This window comes from Macaca fascicularis, chromosome X (genome assembly GCF_037993035.2).
Source record: "Macaca fascicularis isolate 582-1 chromosome X, T2T-MFA8v1.1".
Lineage (NCBI taxonomy): Eukaryota > Metazoa > Chordata > Mammalia > Primates > Cercopithecidae > Macaca > Macaca fascicularis.
The window spans coordinates 5,719,841-5,745,578 of NC_088395.1; the positions used below are offsets into that span (position 1 = coordinate 5,719,841).

The following is a 25,738-nucleotide window of genomic DNA, read 5'->3' on the forward strand; positions in this document are numbered from 1 at the left end:
ATAAATAATAGAGTCGTTTAGGATATATACACATATATGTATACTTTTGTGTACACATATATACATATACATTTTTAATAAAGAATGACATCACTCAGGAAATACATACATAAATCAGAAAAGAAAGATCACTGAATGTAGTCAAAAAAGTAAGTGATATCGTGACAGTGAACCAGTGGTATTAGTAAATGTGGGAAAGAGAGGCAACCAACTGGTAAAGACAACATAAAGGCTGAGGCGGGTGGATCACTTGAGCCCAGGAGTTCAAGACCAGCCTGGGCAACATGGCAAAACCCCATCTCTACTAACACCACAAAAATTAGCTGGCCATGGGGTGTGCACCTGTAGTCCCAGCTACTTGGGGGCGCTGAGGTGGGAGGATCACCTGAGCCTGGGGCCAAGGCTGCAGCGAGCCGTGATCATGCCACTGCACTCCAATCTGGGTGATAGAGCAAGGCCTTGTCTCAAAAACAGAACGAAATTTTAAAAAGGAGATGGATAATGGAGTAGGAAGATGGAAATATCTGAAAGGAATCAGACGCGATTGAAAAATATCTTTGTCACTTCAACATCCTTGCAGAGGCTGTTATTTCCAGAATAATTCACAAAAAGAGCTAGACATGGAGACATACCCTGGCAGTTTATTGTAAAAAATAGTGAAGTAAAGAAAAACAAACAAAATGTCCAGGATGGAGGGAGAAAAACAAAAGGTGTCTCTACAATAGTGGACACCTTTGGCGGTATCTGTGCAGATTACCTGCCCACTCCATCTAAAATGAGGTAGGTGGTCCCTGTATCTAAGGTGGTGAGGACGTGCACCACTCCACCCCACGTGGGCCCGCCCTACTACTGGCTGGGATCTGAGTGCAGGTGACTCGGATGTAGGCCTCTTGGGTGGCTCATTTTCTCAAAGAAGTCAAACATGCTCAAAGCAGCATGCAGGCGAAGACTGAGCTGAGAAAGCCTGGGCCCCTGGAAGGAAAAACAGCCTGGTCGTGGGTTCTGTTCTTAGTTCGTGGTCCCATGAAATTCCCACTGTGCCCTGTCCTGTGCTTCCACCAGCTGCCATTGCTTTCAAGCCCTCTGTGCTCCATTGGTTTGTTTGTGATCCACTCGGCGAAATGTCTTTATGACCACGCTACAAACACACAAAAATTTCACTTACCTTAGAACTCTCTGACATGAGACACAGTTGATAATGGCACAAGATCTACCATGCTTTGGTAGAAAAAGTTTCCCAATCTCTCCTTTGAAAAGGTATTTTTAGAGATTAGCGTGCTAAGAAAGTCCACCTAACTTAGGCATAGAGTAAAATCACAGGATAATTCGCTCTAAGAAATCAAGCTCTGGGCAACTCCAATAAGCTCAAGAATGAAGTCAGAACTCAAGTTAAGAATGGGGAAGGTATGGCCTGGAAGCACTGATGATTCTAGACTGAAGGGTCATCATTTCAAAGATGTTATTAAAAACTCTGAGTTTTCTAATAATCACCATTCTGACTTGTGTGAGACGGTTTCTCAATGTGGTTATAAAGATACATGCAAGTGTATGTTCACTGCAGCACTATTCACAATAGCAAAGACATGGAATCAACCCAAAAGCCCATCAATTATTGACTGGATAAAGAAAATATGGTACATATACACCATGGAATACTACACAGCCATAAAATGAAACAAGATCATGTCCTTTGTAGAGACATGGATGGAGATGGAAGCCATTATCCTCAGCAAACTAATGCAGGAACAGAAAATCAAACACCATATGTTCTCACTTATAAGTGGGAGCTGAACAATTGGAACATATGGACACAGGGAGGGAAACCACACACACTGGGGTCTGTCAGGGAGGGCGGGGGGAGGGAGAGCATTAGCATAAATAGCTAACGGATGCGGGGTTTAATACCTAAGTGATGGATTGGTAGGGGCAGCACACCCCATGGCACACGTTTACCTATGCAACACACCTGCACGTCCTGCACATGGATCCCAGAACTTAAAATAAAATAAAATAAAATTTTTAAGAAGAATAAGAGTATGCCAAATGAACATTATTTTTGCATATAGATATTTGGAAAATATTAAGAAACCACGTACAAAAGTTGTGAGTGATATTTACAAAAATTCAGATGATAACAGAAGGATGTAAAGTGAAAGGTTGGCGGAATCTGCCACCCAATAAATGCTATGTTGGTGTATAGTTATTTAAGCTCCAGGCCCTTAAAGGAAAGGAAAGGAAAGGAAAAAAACAGCAGGTGCAAGAAAGCTGCTCTGATCCTGTTTTCCTTTCTGAAAGCAAGAGATGAAACTCCCGTATGGACTGTGCCCTCCCTATATCAGAAGGCAAAAGCATTCTTGTCAGTGAGAAGGGGAGGCTGAGATCAAGAGAATTGTGTACTAAAAGACCATGTTAAAATAATCCACATCTTTCTTTAGCCTCCACATAAGTTAGCTACTTTTCCACTATCGCCTCTCTTCGTTCAACCTTTTCTAAAAGCATTGAGGTGTTGCCACTTCTTTGAGTCTTCGTTTCCATCTGAGGGTTTTCTCATGTCACAAAAACCTTAAATTACATGGGCTTGTATGTTTTTCTCCTACTGATCTGTCCTTTGTCCATTTAATTCTCAGGACCATCAGAAAAAACTCTAACAGGGTGAAAGTAAAATTGTGCCTTCTTTACAAAAGGAAAAATAAAATGGGGAGTCACAAAATACATTAAAGAGCTACTCAACTGAAGAAAATAATGCCAAGTAGATTTTTTAAATCTTAAAAATGGCTCTGGGTAGAATGCAGGCTATGTTATCATCACTGTGATTACTTCCAGTGCTGTAATGAGGAGTGACTGTGCTCTCCACACCATTCACTACAGAAACTGTTGCCTTCCTCAGAGATGCTCAGAAAATACTCATGTGCATGAATGCAATTAATGCAATGGAATGAATCCTTTAAGCACCAGGTAAATCCTGATGTTGGAACCAGGATCCCTGGTTTGGGAAAGGTGGCAGAGAATCTATCTCTCTCCCACTTCAGAGCCACAGAATGCTTTTGGTAGGAAGATAAGCTTCCTCCCACTGTAAAATGATAGCACTGAGGATAGTGATCAAGAAGACCCAGTGTTGCCCTCAGGGAGCCTTATGCAACAATTAACTCAATAATCACTAAATCACTGAATTCCTACTGTGAAAATGTTATTAATGAGCATGTAGACATTTACATGTGTGATTACAGATAGCTATAGAGATGGATTGATACATAGGGATTAAGAGGTCTTTCTATCTATCCATCTCTACCATCTATCTATCATTTACCTGTCTATCTATCTGTGTCCTCTACCTACCTACCTGTCTGTCTGACTGTCTATTTACCTATCTACCTGTCTATTCATCTCTATCTAAATATCTATCTACTTATCTACCTACCTATCTATCCATCTCTGTCATCTATCTATCCATCTCTAACATCTTTATATCTATCAAATATCTACCTGTCTACCCATGTCCCTATCTATCTATCTATCTATCTATCTATCTATCTATCTATCTATCTATCAATCAATCATCCATCCATGTATCCATATCTATCTATGCATCTACGTATCTATCTGCCTTTCCTCTATCATTTATCTATCCATCTCTATCTACCTATATCTATCATCTCTATGTATCTATCCATCCATCTATCATCTATCCACCTATTCATCTCTATCTACCTATTTATCTATCTATTCATACGTATATATCATCTATCTACCTATCTTTCTATCTATCCATCTCCATCATCTATCTATTCACCCATGTCTGTCTGTCTGTCTATCTATCTATCTATCTATCTATCTATCTATCTATCTATTAATCTCTACCTACCTATCTATCTGCTTACCTATTTATCTCCTGGTGACCCCATCTTCTCTAATGATTAGTGAGATATCACTTGAATATTACTCCTAGCCCAGGATGATCTGAATTAGGAGTTAAGGAGTTAGAAAGCGGGTTGTAAGGAAATATTCCAGAAAAGGGGAAGGAGAGTCCACTGCAAGATGAGACCAGAGGATTGGGCAGTGTCAGGTCATGGGCAAAGCTTGACAGGGTGTATTGGGTTGAATAATGTCCCAAAAATTCACATCCACCAAAATCTCAGAATGTGATCCTATGTGGAAATATATAACACCCCACATCATTATATATGAGGATATGTTTCAAGGCCTGAAACTGCAGCTAGTATCAAATTGTATAGACACTATGTTTCCTCCTATGTATTAATGCCTATGATAAAGTTCAATTTATAAATTATGCACAGTAAGAGATTAACTCTTAACCTCTCAAGAGTTAACTGACTGAGCCTAGAGATTAAATGATCACAGGGAACTGAAACCCTGGAAAGCAAAACCATGGATAAAGAGGTACTACTGCAGGGTCTTTGCAGATGTGATCATGTAATTTCCTTGGAGATAAAATCATCACAGATTTGTGGTGGTCCCTAGATCCAATGCCTAGTGTCCTTTTAAGAAGAGGAGAGGATCCAGAAACATACGGAGAGAAGAAGGCCTGTAAAGATGAAGACAGACATTGAAGTGACGCTTCCAAGACAAGCCAGAAATTACCGGCAGTCCCCAGAAAGTAGGAGAGAGACAAGGAACAGATTCTCCCTCAGAGGCTCCAGAAAAAACCAACCCTGTCAACACCTTGATTTTGGTGTTCTGGCCTCCAGAACTGGGAGAGAATAAATTTCTGTTGTTGTAAGTCACCCAGTTTACACCAATTACCACCCAGCGTTAATGTGTTAGAGAAACCCTAGGAAGTTTATACATTAGAGCATTTATGACTCGGAAGGACCTAATAAGCCATGCCCTCCTGTAATCCCAGGAAGTTGAATTTGAGCTGGACCTATGAGATTGATAGAAGTCATCCCTTGAGTATACTGCATTACCTAGGAAATGGGATGGGATGCCATTGCCTTGATTAGGTTATGTTATCTAAGATTATTTTCTTAGCTGACTGGAAGTAAGAGATTCTCCTGCTGGACTTGAAGATACGTGCTGCAAAATTGGGAAAGAGTCCCCGCGATGGCTTCATGGCAAGAAGCTGCCAGAGGGACCTCTAGGAGCTGACATCTGCCCCTGCTCACATTCAGCAAGAAAGAGGGGACCTCAATTCTACAACCAAAAGAAACCAGATTCTGCCAATACCTGAGGGAGCTTGGAAGAGGACCATGAGCCTCCTGAGAGTCATGCTGCCCAGCCGACACCTTGATTGCATCTCTGTGTGGCACTGAGCAGGAAATCCAGCTCAGACATGCCCAGACACCTGACCCACAGAAATTGTGAGATAATAAATATGTGTGATTTTAAGCCACTGAGTTTGCAGTAGTTCAATATGCAGCAATAGAAAACTAATACACACAGGCAGCCATTGCATTCCTATTTGTCTATTCTCTTTCTGACCGCACATCACTAGTTATATAAGGAATCTGGTTAGCCAGCCCCACAAATTCCCTGAAATTTCAGGTAATGTGAATTCTGTTAGGGACCCAAGAAAGGCAGGACTTGAAGGTGTGCCAGCCAGCACCAGCAAGCCATCTGGAGTCCAGCAGTCTGCACGGGCATTTGGGCTGCCTGTCAGCTGTCCTGTGGTGCGGGGGCGGTATGCAGAGAGCATCCCCATCTGTTCAAAACACACCACATTGGCCACCTCCGTCTCTACAGGCCAACCTGTATATGTGTATGTGGGCCTTTCCCAATTGTTGTTTTTGTGATATTTAGAACTGAAGCCCCTATTGGGATTAAAGAATAGTATGTATTCCATGATGCCACAACTGCTTCTAAATGTGTAACACAGAACACGCACAGCAGCAAATTATTTCTGCACATATCCATAGATTCCATAGAAGCTTCTGACATCACAAATTATAACAGAGTTCAGAAATAAAAGCAGTACCTGGATTGGTTCTGAGGCTTCCCTGGTGTTTTGAAAACCTTTTTCTGGTGTGAAAAACAACCTTTCCTCGCTTCTTTTGTCTCCTTCCACTTTTAATTCACTTTCCTTTCTCTACATCAGCTCCAAGTGCCTCCTCCAACCCTACTGAGGCACCACACTTGCTCAGATGGACACCCACCATATTACATGTGAAATTATAATGCCTGGAAAGCCCACGACTGAGGTTGATAAGACAAAGAAATCCCCCCATGAGACTGAAGCTGCATTGTCTGCCAAGTCTGACTTTGCCCTTTTGGTCTGCGAAAACAGAAATCTGGACTAAGATGGGATGCTTCAGTGAAGATGCAACAATTATCTGCATCCTCAAATGGCATGTACACAGAGTAATAACCCGGGAAGGAGCAAGCATTTCCATTTACACCATGAATTCAAAGGGAACACAAATCACTCATTTAGCAGCTTGTGAGCAGTTTAGGAAGATCATGTTTCTCCACTTGTTGTTCATGCAGCAGACTGGAACTCCACGAGCGTGCTGGCTCAGGGCATCACAGAGCTGCGGCAAGCACCTCCAGTCACACACAAGTGGAAGATGGCCAATGGGTTTCTCAGCGCTCAGATGGTACACAATCATCACATAAATGAGGGGGAAGAGTGAGCTATTTTATAGGAGGTCAAATCCTTGCATTTATGGGCATATGACTATGCATTTCGATCCAGAGAGATGGCAACCTTTCTGATTTACAGCATAAATTATTACTAGGAAGATCATTTAGAAAACACCACCCAATTTCCTAGCAGCATTTCATAAACATCATCCAAATTGACTCTGGCTCCTCCAAAAGGAATCTTTCAGTGCCTGGCACCATATTTTACTGAGAAAGCTTTCAAAATTTTTGCGCTAACTAAGCCATTCAAGGCAGAAATATTCCATTTCAGTAGGATGCTTTCATGGCTATTAAATAGCAACATCAGGAAATAACCATTGTAGTCACCATGCATTATCATATATGTTACACATTTCACTTGAAATTCTGGTAGGTCCTTTCTTTTATCATTACTCTGTGACAAAGCCAGCTTTGACATCAAACAGTTTGCAAAGACAGAAATGATCTACAATCACGAAAGCACAGCAGCCACTAAAAATCAATAGCTCTAATGCACTGTTAGCATGAGTTAAGAAGCAATGGCTATCCCCAAGTGAAATCATTACAGCTGCCACTTAGCCAAGAGGGTGTTTAATACACGCAACATTTTTTTTTTTAATTTTTGTCCCAAATTTAGAAATTCACATATTCATTGCAGGAACAATGTTAGCTACATTTTAAGCTTCATCATCTTTACCTAAAGAACAAAAATGTGTGTTCCAGTTGACCCTATTCTGCCTACAATACTATCAGAATTCCTATTGAGGATGAAGATAATGGTACAAATGTAAAAATAGCAACCAAATGACTGGGCACTATCATATCTATAAACCCAGCACTTTGGAAGAACTAGGTGGGAGGATCCTTTGAGGCCAGGAGTTCAAGACCAGACTGGACAGTAGAGTGAGACCCTGTTTCTACAAAAATAAAAATAGACAAATTAGCTAGGTGTAGTGGTGCATGCCTGTCGTCCAAGCTACTTGGGAAGCTGAGGTGGGAGGATCACTTGACCTCAGGATTTCAAGGTTGCAGTGAGCTGTGATCATACCACTCCTGTTGAGGGAAGTCAGGGACCCCGAACGGAGGGACCAGCTGAAGCCATGACAGAAGAACATAAATTGTAAAGATTTCATGGACATTTATTAGTTCCCCAAATTAATACTTTTATAATTTCTTATACCTGTCTTTATTGCAATCTCTAAACATAAATTGTGAAGATTTCATGGACACTTACCACTTCCCCAATCAATACCCTTGTGATTTCCTACGCCTGTCTTTACTTTAATCTCTTAATCCTGTCATCTTCTTCATAAGCTGAGGAGGATATATGTCACCTCAGGACCCTGTGATGATTGCGTTAACTGCACAAATTGTTTGTAGAGCATGTGTGTTTGAACAACATGAAATCTGGGCACCTTGAAAAAAGAACAGGATGACAGCAATGTTCAGGGAACAAGGGAGATAACTTTAAACTCTGACTGCCTCTGAGCTGGGCGGAACAGAGCCATATTTTTCTTCTTTCAAAAGCAAAAGGAGAAATATCACTGAATTCTTTTTCTCAGCAAAGAACATCTCTGAGAAAGAGAATGGCCCCTGAGGGGAGGCCTCTGAAATGGCTGCTTGGGGGACGGCTGTCTTTTACAGTTGTAGACAAAGGGATGAAATAAGCCCCGTCTCCTGTAGCGCTCCCAGGCTTATTAGGATGAGGAAATTCCCGCCTAATAAATTTTGGTCAGACCAGTTGTCTGCTCTCAAACCCTGTCTCCTGATAAGATGTTATCAATGACAATGCATGCCCAAAACTTCATTAGCAATTTTAATTTCACCCCATCCTGTGGTCCTGGGATCTCGCCCTTCCTCCATTTGCTTTGTGGTATTTTATTACCTTGTGAAGCATGTGATCTTTGTGACCCACATCCTATTCGTACATTCCCACCCCTTTTGAAAATCGCTAATAAAAACTTCCTGGTTTTATGGCTCAGGGAGCATCACGGAACCTGCTGGCACGTGATGTCTCCCCTGGACACCCAGCTTTAAAATCTCTCTCTTTTGTACCCTTTCCCTTTATTTCTCAAACCAGCCAAGACACTTAGGGAAATAGAAAAGAACCCACGTTGAATATCGGGGGTGGGGTTCACCCAATACACTCCAATCTGAGAGACAGAGCAAGACCCTGTCTCTAAAAATAATAATAAATAAATAAATAAATAACATCAACAAAGGATAATTAATTTTTTTTGAGACAGAGTTTTTTGCTTGTTTTGCCCAAGGTGGAGTGTAATGGCACAAACTCAGTTCACTGCAACCTCCATCTCCTGGGTTCAAGCAATTCTCCTGCCTCAGCCTCCCGAGCAGCTGGGATTACAGGTGCATGCCATCACACCCAGCTAATTTTTGTATTTTTAGTAGAGACGGAGTTTCACCATGTTGGTCAGGCTGGTCTCGAACTCCTAACCTCATGATCTGTCCTCAGCCTCCCAAAGTGCTGTGATTACAGGTGTGAGCCACTGTGCCCAGCAGGAATTAAATTTTTAATGTGGCTCTCTAGAGTAATTCCTTGCCAGAAAAAAACCCTGGGATTCTGTTCTTCTGCAGACTTCTGTATTTCTCCCAATGGATCAACAGAACAATCTTCTGTTTTCCAATTGCCAGCAACCATAGTTCAGGTTGTCACCTACTCAGCTGTCTCAGGTAAACACATCTCAAAAAGATGGAAGGCTGTGGCAGGCAGACAAAACCCTTCTGTTGCCTGAAGCTCTTAAAGATCAAGCATTGGGGCTGTGCGAGGTGGCTCACACTTCTAATCCTGGTACACTGGAAGCCCTAGCCAGGAGGATCACTTGAGGCCAGGAGTTGGAGGCTATGGTGAGCTTTGATTGCACCTGGGCAAAAGAGCAAGACACTGAGAACTACTATAGGGTGCTGGTTATGGGGGGTTACAAAACTACCTATTGGATGTTATGCTCACTACCTGGGTGATAGGATCCTTCCTGCAAACCCCAACATGAGGCAATATTTCCATTTAATAAATCTGTACATGTATCAAATAAAAGTTGAAATTTAAAAAATAATAAAATAATGAAATAAGTAACAATCTGCAAATTATGCAAGAGAAATGTCATATGTTTTAACACATTAAATATAAAAATAATTATCTGAAAAATGAATTATTCTGATATCAGTTAAATCATTCAAGTTGTACAGGATTTGATAAATGATTTAATTAAATTGTGTAGAATTACACGGTGGTTGTATCTAAATACCTTTGAAACTGATGCTGCCAAAGATTTGTTGAATTATTTAATTTGGTGTCTGCCATCATTTGATAGTCTAAGATGTTGGCAATTTCTTACCTTTCATATTGGTTTCCTGAACTTCATTTAAAAACAGAAAAGGAAAAGAAAGATGTCAACACTACTATATCATGCATGAAGATACATTAATACTGTTGGCGCTCACAGCCTATTCCTATTTTATCCATTCAAAATGAAGAGTCTTAAGGCCATTAATAAAGAGCTGTAAGTTTAACTGGACAATTTCATGCTGTAAAAAGAATTGTAAGTGGGACCATATGAGTCTCAGCCTAAGAGATTTAAGATAAAACAAAGACAGGCTGGGGCGGTGGCTCACATCTGTAATCCCAGCATTTTGGGAGGCCAAGGTGGCTGGATCATTTGAGGTCAGGGGTTTGAGACCAGCCTGGCCAACATGGCGAAACTCCGTCTCTATTAAAAACACAAAAATTAGCCGCGTGTGGTGGTACACACCTGTAGTCCCAGCTACTCGGAAGGCTGAGGCAGGAGAACTGTGTGAACCTGGGAGGCGGACGTTGTAGGGAGTGGGGTTAGAGCCACTGCACTCCAGCCAGGGTGGTAGGGTGAGATTCCATCTCAAAAAAAAAAAAAAAAAAAAAAGATAAAACATAGATCAACATCCTATAAGTACCCTTTTGTTTTGTTTTGCTTTGTTTGGGCTGAAAGGAGAAGAGAGACCCTTTATCAGAATTGTCTAGAAACACGTGTTAATTGGACAGCTAAATGGATACATGTAACATGCACTATTGCTTTGAGACCAAACAATTAGAAGGAGATGACAGGAGACTGGCCAACACTGCATTAGCATCTTTTAGCCAGACAGTGTGAGTTGACAGGCTGAATAAAACACAGCAAATTGGGACCAGTTCACTGTGAAGGTGAATCCTAGTTATGAATCTAACATGTGTTGACTTGAATGCACAGTTTCAGAACATTCCTAAGTCACCAGGAAAGAAAGAAGAAAAGCATCAATTGACAAAAATCAATGGAAAGCGAAGGATGGCCTCTGCATCCAAGCAAATGTCAGCAGGAACTGGATCAGGTACAGATCGATACATTCCTTAGCTCCTGGGAAGTGACTTCAGCGATGCTATGAATATTTTTAATTATTCAGATTTAATGAAGTGAAGCAGCATAGGAAAATGAGAGGCAACAAATTATAACACTTAACATCTAAGAGGTGTGTTGTCAATGGTGCCAACTTGAAACCTCAAGGTGGCTTAAATGAATACATCATATTGTCACAAGACCACATTTTGTGAACATCAAGCATTCCAAAACGCAGTTTCATAATGTTGATTGAGTGACGTGCATTTGTAGTTGTTGATTTGCATAGACTAAGCAGCAGTGTTTTGGCAGCTTTGAGAAAAGTGTTCCTACAAACCTCAACAGGAGAAAAGAGATTCAGTGATCTGTCTAGAGGAAGCTCGATTCTGCCAACTCAAGTTCAAAGACTGCAAAGTGCATTGGAGTCACAGAACCAGAAATAATTCTCAAGCACACCAAGGCAGAGATGACCAGACAGACAGCTGGATGAAAAGCTGGGTAGAGATAAAAATCCGTAAGAGGCTTGAATCATTTAGATTACTAAGAATTAGATAAATTAGGTGAATTAAGAATTAGATAAGTAAAACTTAGTGAATATCATATTAATCGTTCAACAAGCAGATTAAATTACAAAATGTCTTTCATATTGGAAGATCATTAAAATGCACATGTATATATGTAAGGGTCAGAGGTTTTATTAATATGCTGTGGTCATTGTTACAGACAATTAGGCTAATTTAGCTTGATAAATCTCCATTTAGGTTCAAAGTTTTCGTTTGAATAAGATCTACTTAATATTTTCTGCCAGTTCATTACATGATGTAATCTAAGGGAAGATGATCTAGAAATAGACCATAAACAAGAAGCCCTTACTCCCAAATTAGTAAAATAATGACAATCAACAACAATGAAAACACAATCAGGTGAGCCCAAAGCAACTTACCCACACGCTCACCATCAGATTTTTGTCAGAGACTATATAAAGTTTATTCCTAAAAATATTCTCAATGTAAGAGGTCTGATCAACTCATCATCACAAGAGAAGACTTCATACAGGGGTAATGAATATATCCAATACGAAATATCATAAAAATATGTTATTAACACATTGCAATTTTTCAGAAGGGCATACAATCTTAGCAATTTTTGGCAGAACTTCAGATATCTTAGTCATATGAAGAGAAAAAAAGGCCTTTCAGTAAACCATTACTTTAAAATTTGTGTATACATGCACACACACACACACACATACATGTTCATACACACACACACACACACACACACATATATATGAACACATGTAATAACTGAAGCATTGATAGCTTGGAAATAGTATAAATTGCAGTTTTCACCTCTATGGCAAATTTTTAATAGTAACCATTTGCTGCAGACAAGTTTGACCTTGTCAATGTGTTTAAGACACCAAATTTGTGATTAAATAATGAACATATTTCCCAAAATTTACTACAAATTGATCACTTAAAATTTGATGAAAATTAATTATCTCATCAAAAAACAAAAGCAACAGAATACGGAACAAAATAATTATTTTGTTTAAATCTTCTATTGAGATCCTTACTTGCATAGTTTGCTGGCACATTCATTGTCAGAAATTTTTATTCTAGCATATGATAAGAAAAGTGAACATCATGTCTTTTTAGGGGTAAGAGTTAACTTAACAACTTACAATGCTATATTTTAAAATAAAGGATTGATATTGGGCACATTTCAGTTGGTAACTTGGCACATTAGAGTTTTCCCTGGAATTAAAATCATTAAACATAATTTAAACTGACAAGATAAAATATGATCATTGTACTTTTATTCAGATATTTTGTCTACGTAGATAGCCTGAAGCTCTATGCAATTATATAATCTGTTTAAAAATAATAAAAACATTTAAGTGACAATATACAACAGAACATGATATGGATTTAATATGATGGATGTGTTTACTTTTAGTAAAAAAATGAATCATTCATGATTTAGAGAAATATAATCTCAAAGTACCTCACCTTTGGTCTACTGAAAGATTAATCACAAAAATATTTTATGGTGAAGAAAACACAAGGAATTCATAGGAGATGACTATTGATTAAAGTGAATTAGATTTTGGAATTAGCTCAAAAAATATGCATCTGGTATACTTATTGAACCCTAGCAGACTTAAGATGTGAGCTAGAATGACTACTGAGTACTTGGGAATATTCCAGAAAGGCACTGAATGTGATTTGATTTTCTTTGCTGCTGTACTTCTTTTAGAATAGAATGGAAATTCATGATCCAAGTGTGTCTACATGTCAGTCTCTACATTTATAGGGCAGAGCAATTCTCTGGTAAGAGAAGAGAAGCCAAACAGCCATTCCTGGGAATACTACCAACTCAACATTGATTAGAGGGTAACAGCACATGAGAAAACACACCACCCTTGACAGCGTCAGCCCACGCTGATGATGTTTTCTTCCATTTCTCATTATTGTTCAAACCCATAATCAGCACCTTGCAACATCTGTGTTGCTTTGTTCTCTAATTGCCTACGCCACACACGGTGGCAGTTAATTATACATTATCTTATCCTTTAATTGCTGTCTGCCTTGGGTTTCTCAGCAAGACTTTGGCTCCTCCTGAACTGCTTCGAAACCTGTGCCCCTGTGGTAGCGACTGCCTTACCTGCCTAGTGCAAAGTATTTCCAAAAAATACTTTCTGCTTGATAATAATTAATCAATGTCACAATACCTAATAGGTTGTGAAGAGGGCATCTTCAGTTGAGACACCAAAATAAGATCTTGACCCCAAAATGAGGACAACTTACACCAGCCACTTATTTACTGAGAAAAATACATTTTTGCTATTTCCTGTCTCAACACTGTACGATTTCACTGTCATGTCTTGTTTACTTTTTCATCAAACTAAGTACTTTTTCGGCAAGGCATGAAACCTGTTTTCTGAGCCAAAAAAATTCAACAAAAAATCTAATATTTTAACTGTCACCTACCTAATTATATAGCTGCCTTCATTGTACTACTCTTGGGTAAAAATTAAATACCTAATAAATTTCTTCCATTTTTGTGGATTACATAACTATGGTAACATTTTTGCTACAGATAATACAAAACTGTACCTTTACTTTTTTTTTTTTTTTTTTTTTTTTACTATTCACTTTCATTTCACAAATTTATGGTTCACATTCTAGGGCAAACATACAAAATTGTACTAACACATACACAGAGAGTTATGGTGGAAATATAACTGATTTACTCTTTTTGAGGCCTGAGATCATAGACATACAAGCCCTCTGAATCTTGTAGAAAGTGACAAATGGTTTTGTTTCATTCGTTTGTCATTTCCATGATGAGGATGGTGGTACCCGATCTTCCTTTCTCAGAGTTGTGGAGTCATATCAAATCCACGATCCTTTAGACACCCTCAATTCTAATACAATCTTAATTCTTGATTTTTCCTTGGCAAAACTCCAACCTTGGTGAAATCCACCTCTCCACCCATCATGTGCCCGCCTCACCTTTGCTGATCAGCACAGATGAAAGAAAATATTTAATCATGCTGACTTATCTCACATTAAATTCATGAACACAAACCTCCAGTAGGTTAATCGAGATGCCTGTATATCATACTAAATTTATCTGATGAATTCCCTTAAAGGCTCTGCTAAATAGCACCTTCTTCTTCCTCTTCTAATCCACAATCCCTCCTGTTGCATCTTCACTGTTAGCATACAACCTAGCTTCTTACTACACTGAAAAAATTCTAACTATCTGAAGAAAACATGCACAAACCACCAGTAACCCATTTACCCATGTGACAATAATGGCCCCATCTGTTGTGCCCCCTCTTTCCATAAAAGAATAATTATAGGAACCCAATATAAGGGTGACAGTCACCCATCAAACTCCATCAACTCTTGACAACCCAACAATAGAACACCTTGCTCTTGCTACATCCTCACAATTGTTTTCCTCTTGTATGTTGTATTATTGTGTAAAAAACTGTCCACACCTCTCGAGGGGACAAATACACACTTGCAAGACTTTCCCTGTCCCTAACTTAAAAGAATTTCACGGACTCACTTCCATGACTTCAGTTACAGCTAATTGGCTTGCTTTGGCCAATGAAACATGAACAGAAATTAGTGGGGCTACTTCCAAGTGAAAACCTTAAGAGCTACAATGTGGTTCTGCCCATTTTCCCCCTTTGCTAAAATAATAAAAATAATTAGTAATAATACGAATAAATGAGTCTTCTCCATTAGCCTGGGTTCCAGAACTAAGAATACACAGAAAACAGCCACAGTCAACCCTTAGCGAACCTTGAACTTGAGCGAGAAATAAACTTTAGTGGTTGTGCATGTCACTGCCATTTTAGGGATATTTATTAATGTAGAACACTATACTCTGTACTGATTGATAACACCCCATGCCCCTAGATCAACCCTACAGCACAGAGAAATGTGGTTAGATTTTCCATCTTAAAAGCAATAAAACAATTTTCTCATCTAAAAATATATACATATATGTATATATTGCTATATTGATTCCAATTTTATTGATCTTATTCTCTCTGAAACCTGCCCCAATTGGGGCTTTTACCCCCAATACTCCACCAAAATTATTACTTTTCCAGTAAAGGTAAAAAATGACATTTGCATTGCTATGTTCTCAATTTTCCTCATTCTTTTTGTCCCTCTGCCTACCTCTATTCAATCTCAACTGCCAGAGTCAGACAGACAAAAGCACAAGGACACTTTTTCCTTGCATCTGTAGTGGAAACCTTAGCAGCAGATGTGTGTTTATGACCTACTTGAATTACACCCAGTTGACTACCTCTCTCTCATTGAAATACCTCTTTCCCCACTTGACTTCCACATTACCAGGCTTTCTTTTACACCCTGGACAATTATGTTCATTTCCTTTCCAGGTTCCTCCTATTATTACCAATCTCAAATTGTTGGCAAGTTCCAGCCTTGGTCCTTTCTCTTCTCTGTCCTCAGAACTCTCTTGATAATTTCATTCAGCCTCATGACTTTAGATACCATCGACACTATCTAGGCTGATGTTTTTTCTCTTCAGCACGGATTTCTCCCTTGAACTCCAGACTCTGACATCCATTTCCTTATGTGATATCTTCCGTTTGATGTCTCACAGACATTTCAAACTCAAGCATTCAAACTTTGATGATGCCTCAAGAATGTCTCTACTAGACCATCCTCCAATATCACCTGTGACCACCTCCGCCTTTACCAGTGTTTAGGCCAGAAACTCCGGGATTCCTTCGCTCTCCCACACTCCACATCCATATAATTAGCAAATCTTATTTCAAATGTATTAAAAACCCCAACCGCTTCTCCTTACCTCCCAGCTGTAGGTTCTTAAGCTGACTCTTGCATCAGGCTTCTAACTGGTCTCCCACATTCCACCTTTGCCCCTACAGGCAAGCCTCAGCTAAGCAAAGTGCTCCTTTAAAACACACCTTGACACATGAATTATCTGTTGAAATCCTTCCATTTGTTCTCCCTGGTTCTCAGAATTACAAAGTTCTCTATAGCATCACCCTACTCTGATACCTGCCATTCACTCTTCTCTAGAAACGTGAATCTTACTGCTTGATATGGTTTGGCTGTGTCCTCACCCAAATCTCATCTTAAATTGTAGCTCCCCTAATTGTGGGAGGGACCTGATGGGAAGTAACTGAATCATGGGGGTGTGTCTTTCCCATGCTGTTCTCGTGACAGCCAGTAAGTATCACGAGACCTGATGGTTTTGTAAAGGGACTGCATACGCTCTCTCTTGCCTGCCACCATCCATGTAAGACATGACTTTGCTCCTCCTTGCCCTCTGCTATGATTGTGAGGTCTCCCCAACCATGTGGAACTGAGTCCACTAAAACTCTTTCCTTTATAAATTCCCAAGTCTTGAGCATATCTTTATTGGCAGCTTGAGAACAGACTAATACACTGCTCTGCCCTAAACAGAACAGGGACGTTCCTACCCCAGGGCCTTGACACTGGCTGTTCCGTCTGCCTGTAACATCCTTCTCATATATCATCATGGCCTTTTCCCTTAGCTCTTTCAATTATCTACTCCCATGTCCCCTTTACATTGAGGTTCTCATTGACCACCTTACTTAAAATGCTGCAACTTCCCCAGCAATTCTAACGCCACTTATCCTCTTCTAGGTTTCTTCATAGCACTCATCACCTTCTAAAATAATACAAAACTTTGGCCATGTATGGTGGCTCTTGTCTGTGATCCTAGTACTTTGGGAGGCCAAGGAGGGAGGATTGCTTGAACCTAAGAGTTCCAGACCAGCTTGGGCGACATAGCAAGACCCAATCTCTACAAAAAGAAACAGACACAGAAAATAAATAGCTGGGCATGGTGGCACCACCTATAGTCCTAGGTACTTGGGAGGCTAATGTGAGAGGACTGCTTGAGCCCGGGAGTTGGAGAGTATGGTGAGCTATGATTACACACTGCACCCAGCCTGAATGACAGGGCAAGACCCTGTCTTTAAATAAAACCTAATTTATTTAACTCTTAAGTTTGTTTTCCACTCTCCCGTAGAATATAAGTGGCACAAGGGAGGAAATTTTATTTATTTTCTACATGGATGAGTCCCTGAAGCTTAGAACAATACCTGGCATGTGACAGGCACTCAAATAATAACTGAAAGAAAGAATTAATACTGAAAATCAAATATTACAAGATACCATACTGTGAATGTTGCTTTAGAATTATACATGACTATGCTGATACATAAGCCATTACAATTGAATGCTTAAAAATCTTAGAGAACAAATGATTTGAAGAGTCAAATTTTGGGGCTGGTTGAGAGATAATCACTTAAGGACAAATCAAGAAAATGCAGAGAAAGTGCTTCACAAAAATATATATATATATATATATATTAGGAAGTCCTCGTCCTTACAAGGTTAGTGACACCTAACTCACATGGTTTCTTCCAGTCCTGCGGGTGGCTTTGTCTAGTTTTTCTGATTGGGCTCTTTGTTTTTGCCAGAGGTAAACTGCTATTTCATTTCCTTTTATTTCCTCCCTATTTCTGTCCTATTTTTAGATACTATAATTGAATCAACATTCCTGGAGCACAGACATCTAACAATTTGATAAACGGCATGTATTCTCTGGTCTGCTAAAGGCTTTCTCTTAATGTCTTTCCCTTCCGCCCCATTCTGTGCCTATATCCCCTTAACTCCACCTTCATAGAGGGTTAGAAGTCCCAGAGTCCTAAAAGGTTCTTGCAAAGTTGGGTTCAAAGCTACCTAGGTTTTCTCATTATTGACTCTACATGACAGCAAATCAATAATGAAGCCACACAGCGGGTAAGGCAGTATGAATGCAGATAAAGCCAATGCCTCTCTTTCACAGATGGACACACGCCTTTATCGCCTCAAAAATATGTTAACCTCTGCTGGTCCTCATAGTGCTGAGAAAAGATTTCAGGATGTCTTTTTTCCTCCCCACTGCTGGGAGAATTTCCATTGTGAAAAACACATTTACAGCCACCTCACTTTAAAACCATGTAGAGAAGGGCAGGTGAGCTGAAGAGAGAAACACTGATGGAGAGGGAGAATTTTTAGCTGAGGAATCTTTAGCTGAAGCACGTGTGCACATGCATTTGTGGAGACATCTATGGAAGCAGGGGACAAGCACGTCATCAATAGTAGATGAGGCAAGTTCAGAGGGAATGGCCAGGAAAAAAAAAAGGAGAGAATCAGGAGATCGAGGCAAAGTAAAAACTATTAAGAGACAAGTTGCTGCCATTTGACCCAGCGTTCTCACTACTAGATATCTATCCAAAGGAATATAAGTCTTTCTACCAAACAGACACATGCACCTGCATGCTCAAGACAGCACTATTCACAATAGCAAAGACATAGAATCCACCTAGATGCCCATCAACGGTGAACTGGATAAAGAAAACGTGGTGTAATACACATCATGGAACACTACACAGCCATAAAAAGAACCAAATCATGTTCTTTGAAGCAACAGAGTGCAGCTGGAGGCCATTATCTTAAGAGAACTAACACAGAAACAGAAAAGCAAGTACTGCATGTTCTCGCTTACAAGTGGGATCTAAACATTGAGGACGCATGGGCCCAAAGAGAGGAACAATCAACACCAGGGTCTACTTCAAAGTGGAGGGTGGGAAAGGCTGAGGGTCAAAAAGCCACCTATCAGGTACTATGCTCACTACCTGGGTGACAAAATCATCTGTACACCAAACCCCAGTGACACCCAATTGACCCATGTCACAAACCTGCACATGTACCCTCCGAACCTAAAACACAAATTGAAAAGGAAAAAATATATATATATAATTCCCACAAACAAACAAAAAGAGAGTATTGGTTAAGTATTGGCTAAGTGTCACTCTCCAGCCCTTCAAAAAAAAAGAAAGAAAAGAAAAGAGAGAAGAGTGGATAGGAAAAGATAAAGACGCAAAGATGTTAACACTGTTTCACATTTAAAACTGGTATCTCTCCATAATAGAATTTTAGGAAATATAGCAAAAAGAAAGAGAAAAGAAAATATGAAACCGAACTGCATATCATGACTGCTTATCCTCCAAATGCATAAGGGGAGAAGGTGGAAAATTTTGCGGTTAAATAATTACATAGTTAAAATTCCGCCTGGGCTGTCAGTGTGATAGAAGCGCGATGTTTACTGGACACTTTCAAGCAGAATCCAAAATATAATCTCTGGAAATTTTGTTTTGTGGAAACAAAAACAGAATCAGTACTTTCCAAAGATCATCTCCCAACCAAAACACATAATATGGGTTAGGAAACATGTACTATATTATTTGGTGCCTAAATTTTCCTTCTGCCTATCTTGATATACTACATTATTTTTTAAGACTGTTTTTTAAAATAGCTAAATTGCATATTTTAAAATGTTAAATCAAAAGCCCAGAGAAAAACGTGTTAAATATGTTTAACATTCAATTCAATTATATTTCATCTAGGGAATAAAGTGGATGGTTTAAACATAGTTATAACATTATTAGAATTGATAATCAAATATCACACTCATTTTTAAAAGGCATTATCTGCACCAGGTTTAATATTGTGTGTCCTGACACACTGTAAGAGGTATTGGTAAGTATTTATGGTTTAACGTGAGGTGACACGCAGGATTGTTCTGCTCCGAGGGCAAACCCTTTCCCATGTTTTCCTCTTCCTTGGTGATGACAGCTGCTTATGAACATCCTCTGCTTTTATCCTGTTAGGCAGTCAGTGTTTTATCCGTGATTTCTCATTTGCAATTCTTCTCAATCTTCCGTGTTAGCATGTTACCTCATCTTATCCTATGCTAGCCCATCTTCTAGCCATATACTTTAATTTCAGTCTCAGAGTCTACACGTTATTGCCTCTGCCTTCTTCTTTGGATGCTCTCTTCTGACTCTTGGATTTTCTTTTTCACCTGGCTCCACCGTTTTAAAATTCCCTTTCACAGTTTCAATATTGATTAAGACAATAAAAGCACTAAATGCACAAATGGGCTGGTCACAGTGGCTCACGCCTGTAATCCCAGCACTTTGGGAGGCAGAGGCAGGCAGATCATGAGGTCAGGAGTTCAAGACCAGTCTGTCCAAAATAGTGAAACCCTGTCTCTACTAAAAATACAAAAAAAATTAGCTGGGTTTGGTGTTGGGCACCTGTAATCCCAGCTACTCGAGAGGCTGAGGCAGGAGAATTGCTTGAACCCAGCAGGTGGAGGTTGCAGTGAGCCAAGATCGTGCCATTGCACTCCAGCCTGGGCAACAGAGTGAGACTCTGTCTCAAAAAACAAACAAACGAAAACAATAAATAAGCAAATGGGCTGGTCACAGTGGCTGACGCCTGTAATCCCAGCACTTTGGGAGGCCAAGGCAGGAGGATCACTTGAGTCCAGGAGTTCCAGACCAGCCTGGGCAATACAATGAGACTCTGTCTCTGCAAAAAAGAAATAACAAAATTAGTTGGACATAGTAGCACATGCCTGTAGTCCAAGCTACTTGGGAGGCTGAGGTGGAAGGGTCGCTTTAGCCCAGGAGTTCAAGGTTGCAGTAAACTAGGATTGTACCACTGCACATCAGCCTGGGCAACAGAGTGAGATACCATCCCTAAAAAAGAAAATTAAATAAAACTTATAAAAATATGCAAATGCATACAATTTTAAGCATAATCTCAGATGGTATATCCCAAACTAATGGCTATCATTGCCATTCCCAGTTTTAATGCATAAACTGGTATAACTTTCTGGTGAATGATGCTTTCTTATGTGTTCACTGCCTGTAAGGGATCTTGTACTCCTTATATTCTTCAGAGATGCCCATTCTGCTTCCCATCTTCTTTTCTTCTAGTATTTTTCCTCTTGCTTTGATTTTTCTCTTTTCCTCTACCTTTTCTTTTCTCCACTATCATATTCATAGAATGCTGTAGTCGTGGCACTTTAATCCCAACAGATCTCACACACACACACACACACACACACACACACACACACACACACACAGACTTATAATAAAGGTTTTATCTTCATGCATTCCTTCACTCCAATATCGTAGTTGGGCTGAGCTCATTGGAGTTTAATTCCACTGCAATGTTCCATGTTCTGCACCTTTGCAATCTAGTAACATACCCGGTCATGACATGTTTCCAAGGAGAAGTCCAGGTTCCAGGTACCCCCTGCTATCTCCTTTCCCATCAGCATTAGATAGGGCATCTAGGGCAATCTATATTCCATATAATTATTTTTAACACTTACCCCAGTTTCTTATTGCCATTCTGCTTGCAAACACTTAAGACAGATGGATGCAAATAGCATGCCAGCTGATGCTAGAATTAATCATGTTAAATAAACACTGCAATGAAGACCTTCCTCAGTGGTTTTACTGGATTCTGTTCTTCCCCAACTGCTAAGGAGGAAAGAAGCTGTCTCTCAATTCCATTTACTGGGACAAAAACTTAAAACAAAGAATTGTCCTTTTTCAAATCCCTAAATATTCTAGCATTCTGCCTTCTCTATAATCCATGTGTTGGGATCTGAGAGCCAGACTCCTTTGTGTCTACCGTGGAGTTTTAGGTGAGCACCTAAAATGCTATCTCTAATTAAATCTCACAATATTAGTGAGGAAGCATTTGCCAGCGTGGGTTGTAACTGGGGTCCTTAAAAAGGATGAAGGAGAATTTATTTTACCTGACAAGAAGACCAAAGAAAATTGTTTACAGCTTAGTGATTCACCAGTGTCTATAAGGGCCCAAGTCTTACAGACACTCTATCAGTGTCTATAAGGGCTCTCCTGTCAGAACACCACCCTGGTCGGCAGTTGGGTTTCCATCTTGTTCATCGATTTCCCAGCTCCTGACCTGAGACAAGCAGTGGGGTCCTGACAAAAGTACCTGCACCCACGTGCAGGCAGGGGCAAGGGAGGGAGAGGGTACAAGCTGTGTTGGTCCCTTCTATAGAGAAAAGTCTCACAAGTAGTCCCCATGAATGTCTCTGAGTGTCTCCTGGGCTCTGCTTCTGCCTGACATTCCCTCCACTCCAGGAAGGCAAGGGAGGAGGAGATAGGGAAACGGTTTGGGGCTGGCATGAGAGTTTCTTCTAGATGTCAAATCTCGGAGATTAATGCCACAGAACATAAAACTAAAAATTAAACGATGAATCAACAATTGTAAAAATTAACCTGAAAATATACAATGATCTAATAGCTCATTCAGAAATGAAATCTATAAAGGGTTTTGGGTCACAGATCTAGGTGTGTCCAGTCCTAGGAACTCATTTGCTCTGAATGGAAAATTCCATTCTGCTGATTAAATTTCATTGAGCTAAGATCCACTCATTTTTCTAATTAATCACATCCCTCACCTAAAAGCAACGATGTATTTGAACACTCCATTGCAAAAGAAGAAAACCAAATTACATAGTTCTCTATCATCAAGTAGCAAAGAATACCTTATGAGGTGCTAAAGAAGACGTTGAAGAATTAAACATGTAGTTCTGGAGCTAAGAATTGAAGTAACAAGGCATATAAAATGTAAAATTGAATAAAAATTAAATAAAAGTGGGGCTGGGTGCAGTGGCTCATGCCCGTAATCCCAGCACTTTGGGAGACTGAGGCGGGCGGATCACGAGGTCAGGAGATTGAGACCATCCTGGCTAACACGGTGAAACCCTGTCTCTACTAAAAATACAAAAATGAGCCGGGCGTGGTGGCGGGCGCCTGTAGTCCCAGCTACTCCGGAGGCTGAGGCAGGAGAATTGGTTGAACCTGGGGAGTGGAGGTTTCAGTGAGCCGAGATCACAGCACCGCACTCTAGCCAGGGTGCACAGCAAGACTCCGTCTCAAAAAAAAAAAAAAAAAATTAATTAAAGTGGACATCCATACCAGAAACTAATTTAAGGAAAGGACTAACTACAGCCAAAAGCAACTGCACAATCAATTGCTGTTACAAAGGAAGGCATAAGAGCATTCATGTATATCCATCTTTTTTCTCTTCTTGTTTTCAAATCTCAGAGATTAATGCAACAGAAAAAAAAAACTGAAAATTTAAACAATGAACCAACAATTTCAAAAATTCACTTGAAAATACGTAATGATCTAATAGCTCATCCAGAAACATAAGGTATAAAGTGCTTGAATCATTTTAGAAATAACTACATTGGTCCTACTGGTGTTATTATAACAAGGCCTACCTTTTGGTAAGTCTAAACACTTTACTGTGGAAATTTCGAAAATTTGTATCCATGCTGAAATACAAAATGGAGAAAAGCTTTCTTGAGGCCTCATATAAGAAATGCCTCACAGGTGTGCCTGTGTGAGATAATTGAGCAGAATTCTAGTTTGGCTGTTCAAAACAGCACCCCCTAACCCTAGTTTCACCCAAACCATGCATCTTAAGCTTCTCAAATAAATATTGAATATGATTAACCATTTTCATAGAATGTTGTAATCCTGGCACTTTAATACTAACAGATCACACACACACACACACACACACACACACTTATAATAAAGGTTTTGTCTTCATGTATTCCTTCACTTCAATATTGTAGTTGGGTCAAGCTCACTGGAGTTTAATTCCATTGCAATGTTTCATGTTCTCCTCCCTTGCAATCCAGTAACCAGTAACATACTAGTTACTGAATTTTCCACTGAAGGAAAATAATGATACACAATTCATAAATCTACTACAACAATAAGTCATAGCAATCCTCAATTCAAGCTACATTCTTTAAGGCTTTTTTCTTATGTAGCTGACACCATACTATGTACTAAAATAAGACATTTTACCACATCTTGAAATGTTTCCACGTTAGCAGGTGAGATCAATGGCAGAAACATCACCACCATCAACAAACAAAAACGTATATAACCTTTCAAAAAAGCAGGTACAAATTTTAGAAGCACACAGTAGCCATTAAAACTGCTAAAAAGCTAGAGTTTTTCAAATTCCACAATTTCCTGAACATTAATAAAATATATTTTCATAGCATTGTTCTTTCCATTCAATAGAAACTTTTCAGACAGGTGCAGTGGATCATGCCTGTAATTCCAACACTTTGGGAGGTCAAGGTGGAAAGACTGCTCAAGGCCAAAAGTTTGAGACCAGACTGAGCAACACAGTGAGACGCCATCTCTACAAAAATTAAAAAACAAACATAGCCGGGCGCGGTGGCTCACGCCTGTAATCCCAGCACTTTGGGAGGCCGAGGCGGGCGGATCACGAGGTCAGGAGATCGAGACCATCCTGGCTAACACGGTGAAACCCCGTCTCTACTAAAAATGCAAAAAATTAGCCGGGCGAGGCGGCGGGCGCCTGTAGTCCCAGCTACTCGGGAGGCTGAGGCAGGAGAATGGCGTGAACCCGGGAGGCGGAGCTTGCAGTGAGCCGAGATCGCGCCACTGCACTCCAGCCTGGGCGACTAAGCGAGACTCTGTCTCAAAAAAAAAAAAACAAAAAACAAAAAAAAACAAACAAACATAAACCAGCTGGCCAGGATGGCATGTGCCTGTAGTCCTAGTGTCTTAGTTTGTTTTCACACTGCTATACATAAATACCCGAGACTGGATAATTTTTATGAAGGAAAGAGGTTTAATTGAGCTCCACATGGCATGGCCGGAGGGGCGCGGGGCTCAGGAAACTTACAACCATGGCAGAAGGTGGTGGGGTGGAAGCAAGGACCTTTTTCACATGGTGGGAAGAGAGAGAAGAATGCATGAAGGAGGAACCTGCCAGACACTTTTTAAACCATCAGATCTCGTGAGAACTCTCTCACTATCACTAAAATAGCATAAGGGAGACCACCCCCATGATCCGATCATCTCCCACCAGGTTCCTCCCTCAACACCTGGGGATTACAATTCAAGATTATATTTGAGTGGGGATAAAAAGCCAAACCAAAACACCTAGCTGCTCAGGAAGCTTGAGATGGGAGGATTGCTTGAGCCCAGGAGGTTGAGGCTGCAGTGAGCTATGATCGTGCCACTGCACTGCAGCCAGGGCAAAACAGTGACTAAAAAATATATACTTTTCATAAACTTGGGCAGACAAGCTCTCTTTGTCAGAAAATATTGAGACTTACCCATATGAAACAGTTTGTATCTTGGCTTATATGAAATCTTTGCATAAGACAGTAATAAACCATCCAATAATAAACCATGTTTTCACGACAATTAAGGAAGTAGTAATTGTGGCTGAAGACAGTACCCATGGTCTTATGGATTATTTTCATGTTCTAAATCATTAGTAGTGGGGTGGGGGGAGAATAATATG

The 25,738-nt window shown here is 40.0% G+C and overlaps 1 protein-coding gene across 8 annotated transcripts in view; it reads right to left on the reverse strand.

Moving 5' to 3' along the window:
* Positions 1-25,738, reverse strand: part of NLGN4X (neuroligin 4 X-linked) — a 347,891-nt gene that overhangs the window by 157,289 nt on the left and 164,864 nt on the right. The gene's annotated exons all lie outside the window — the stretch shown is intronic.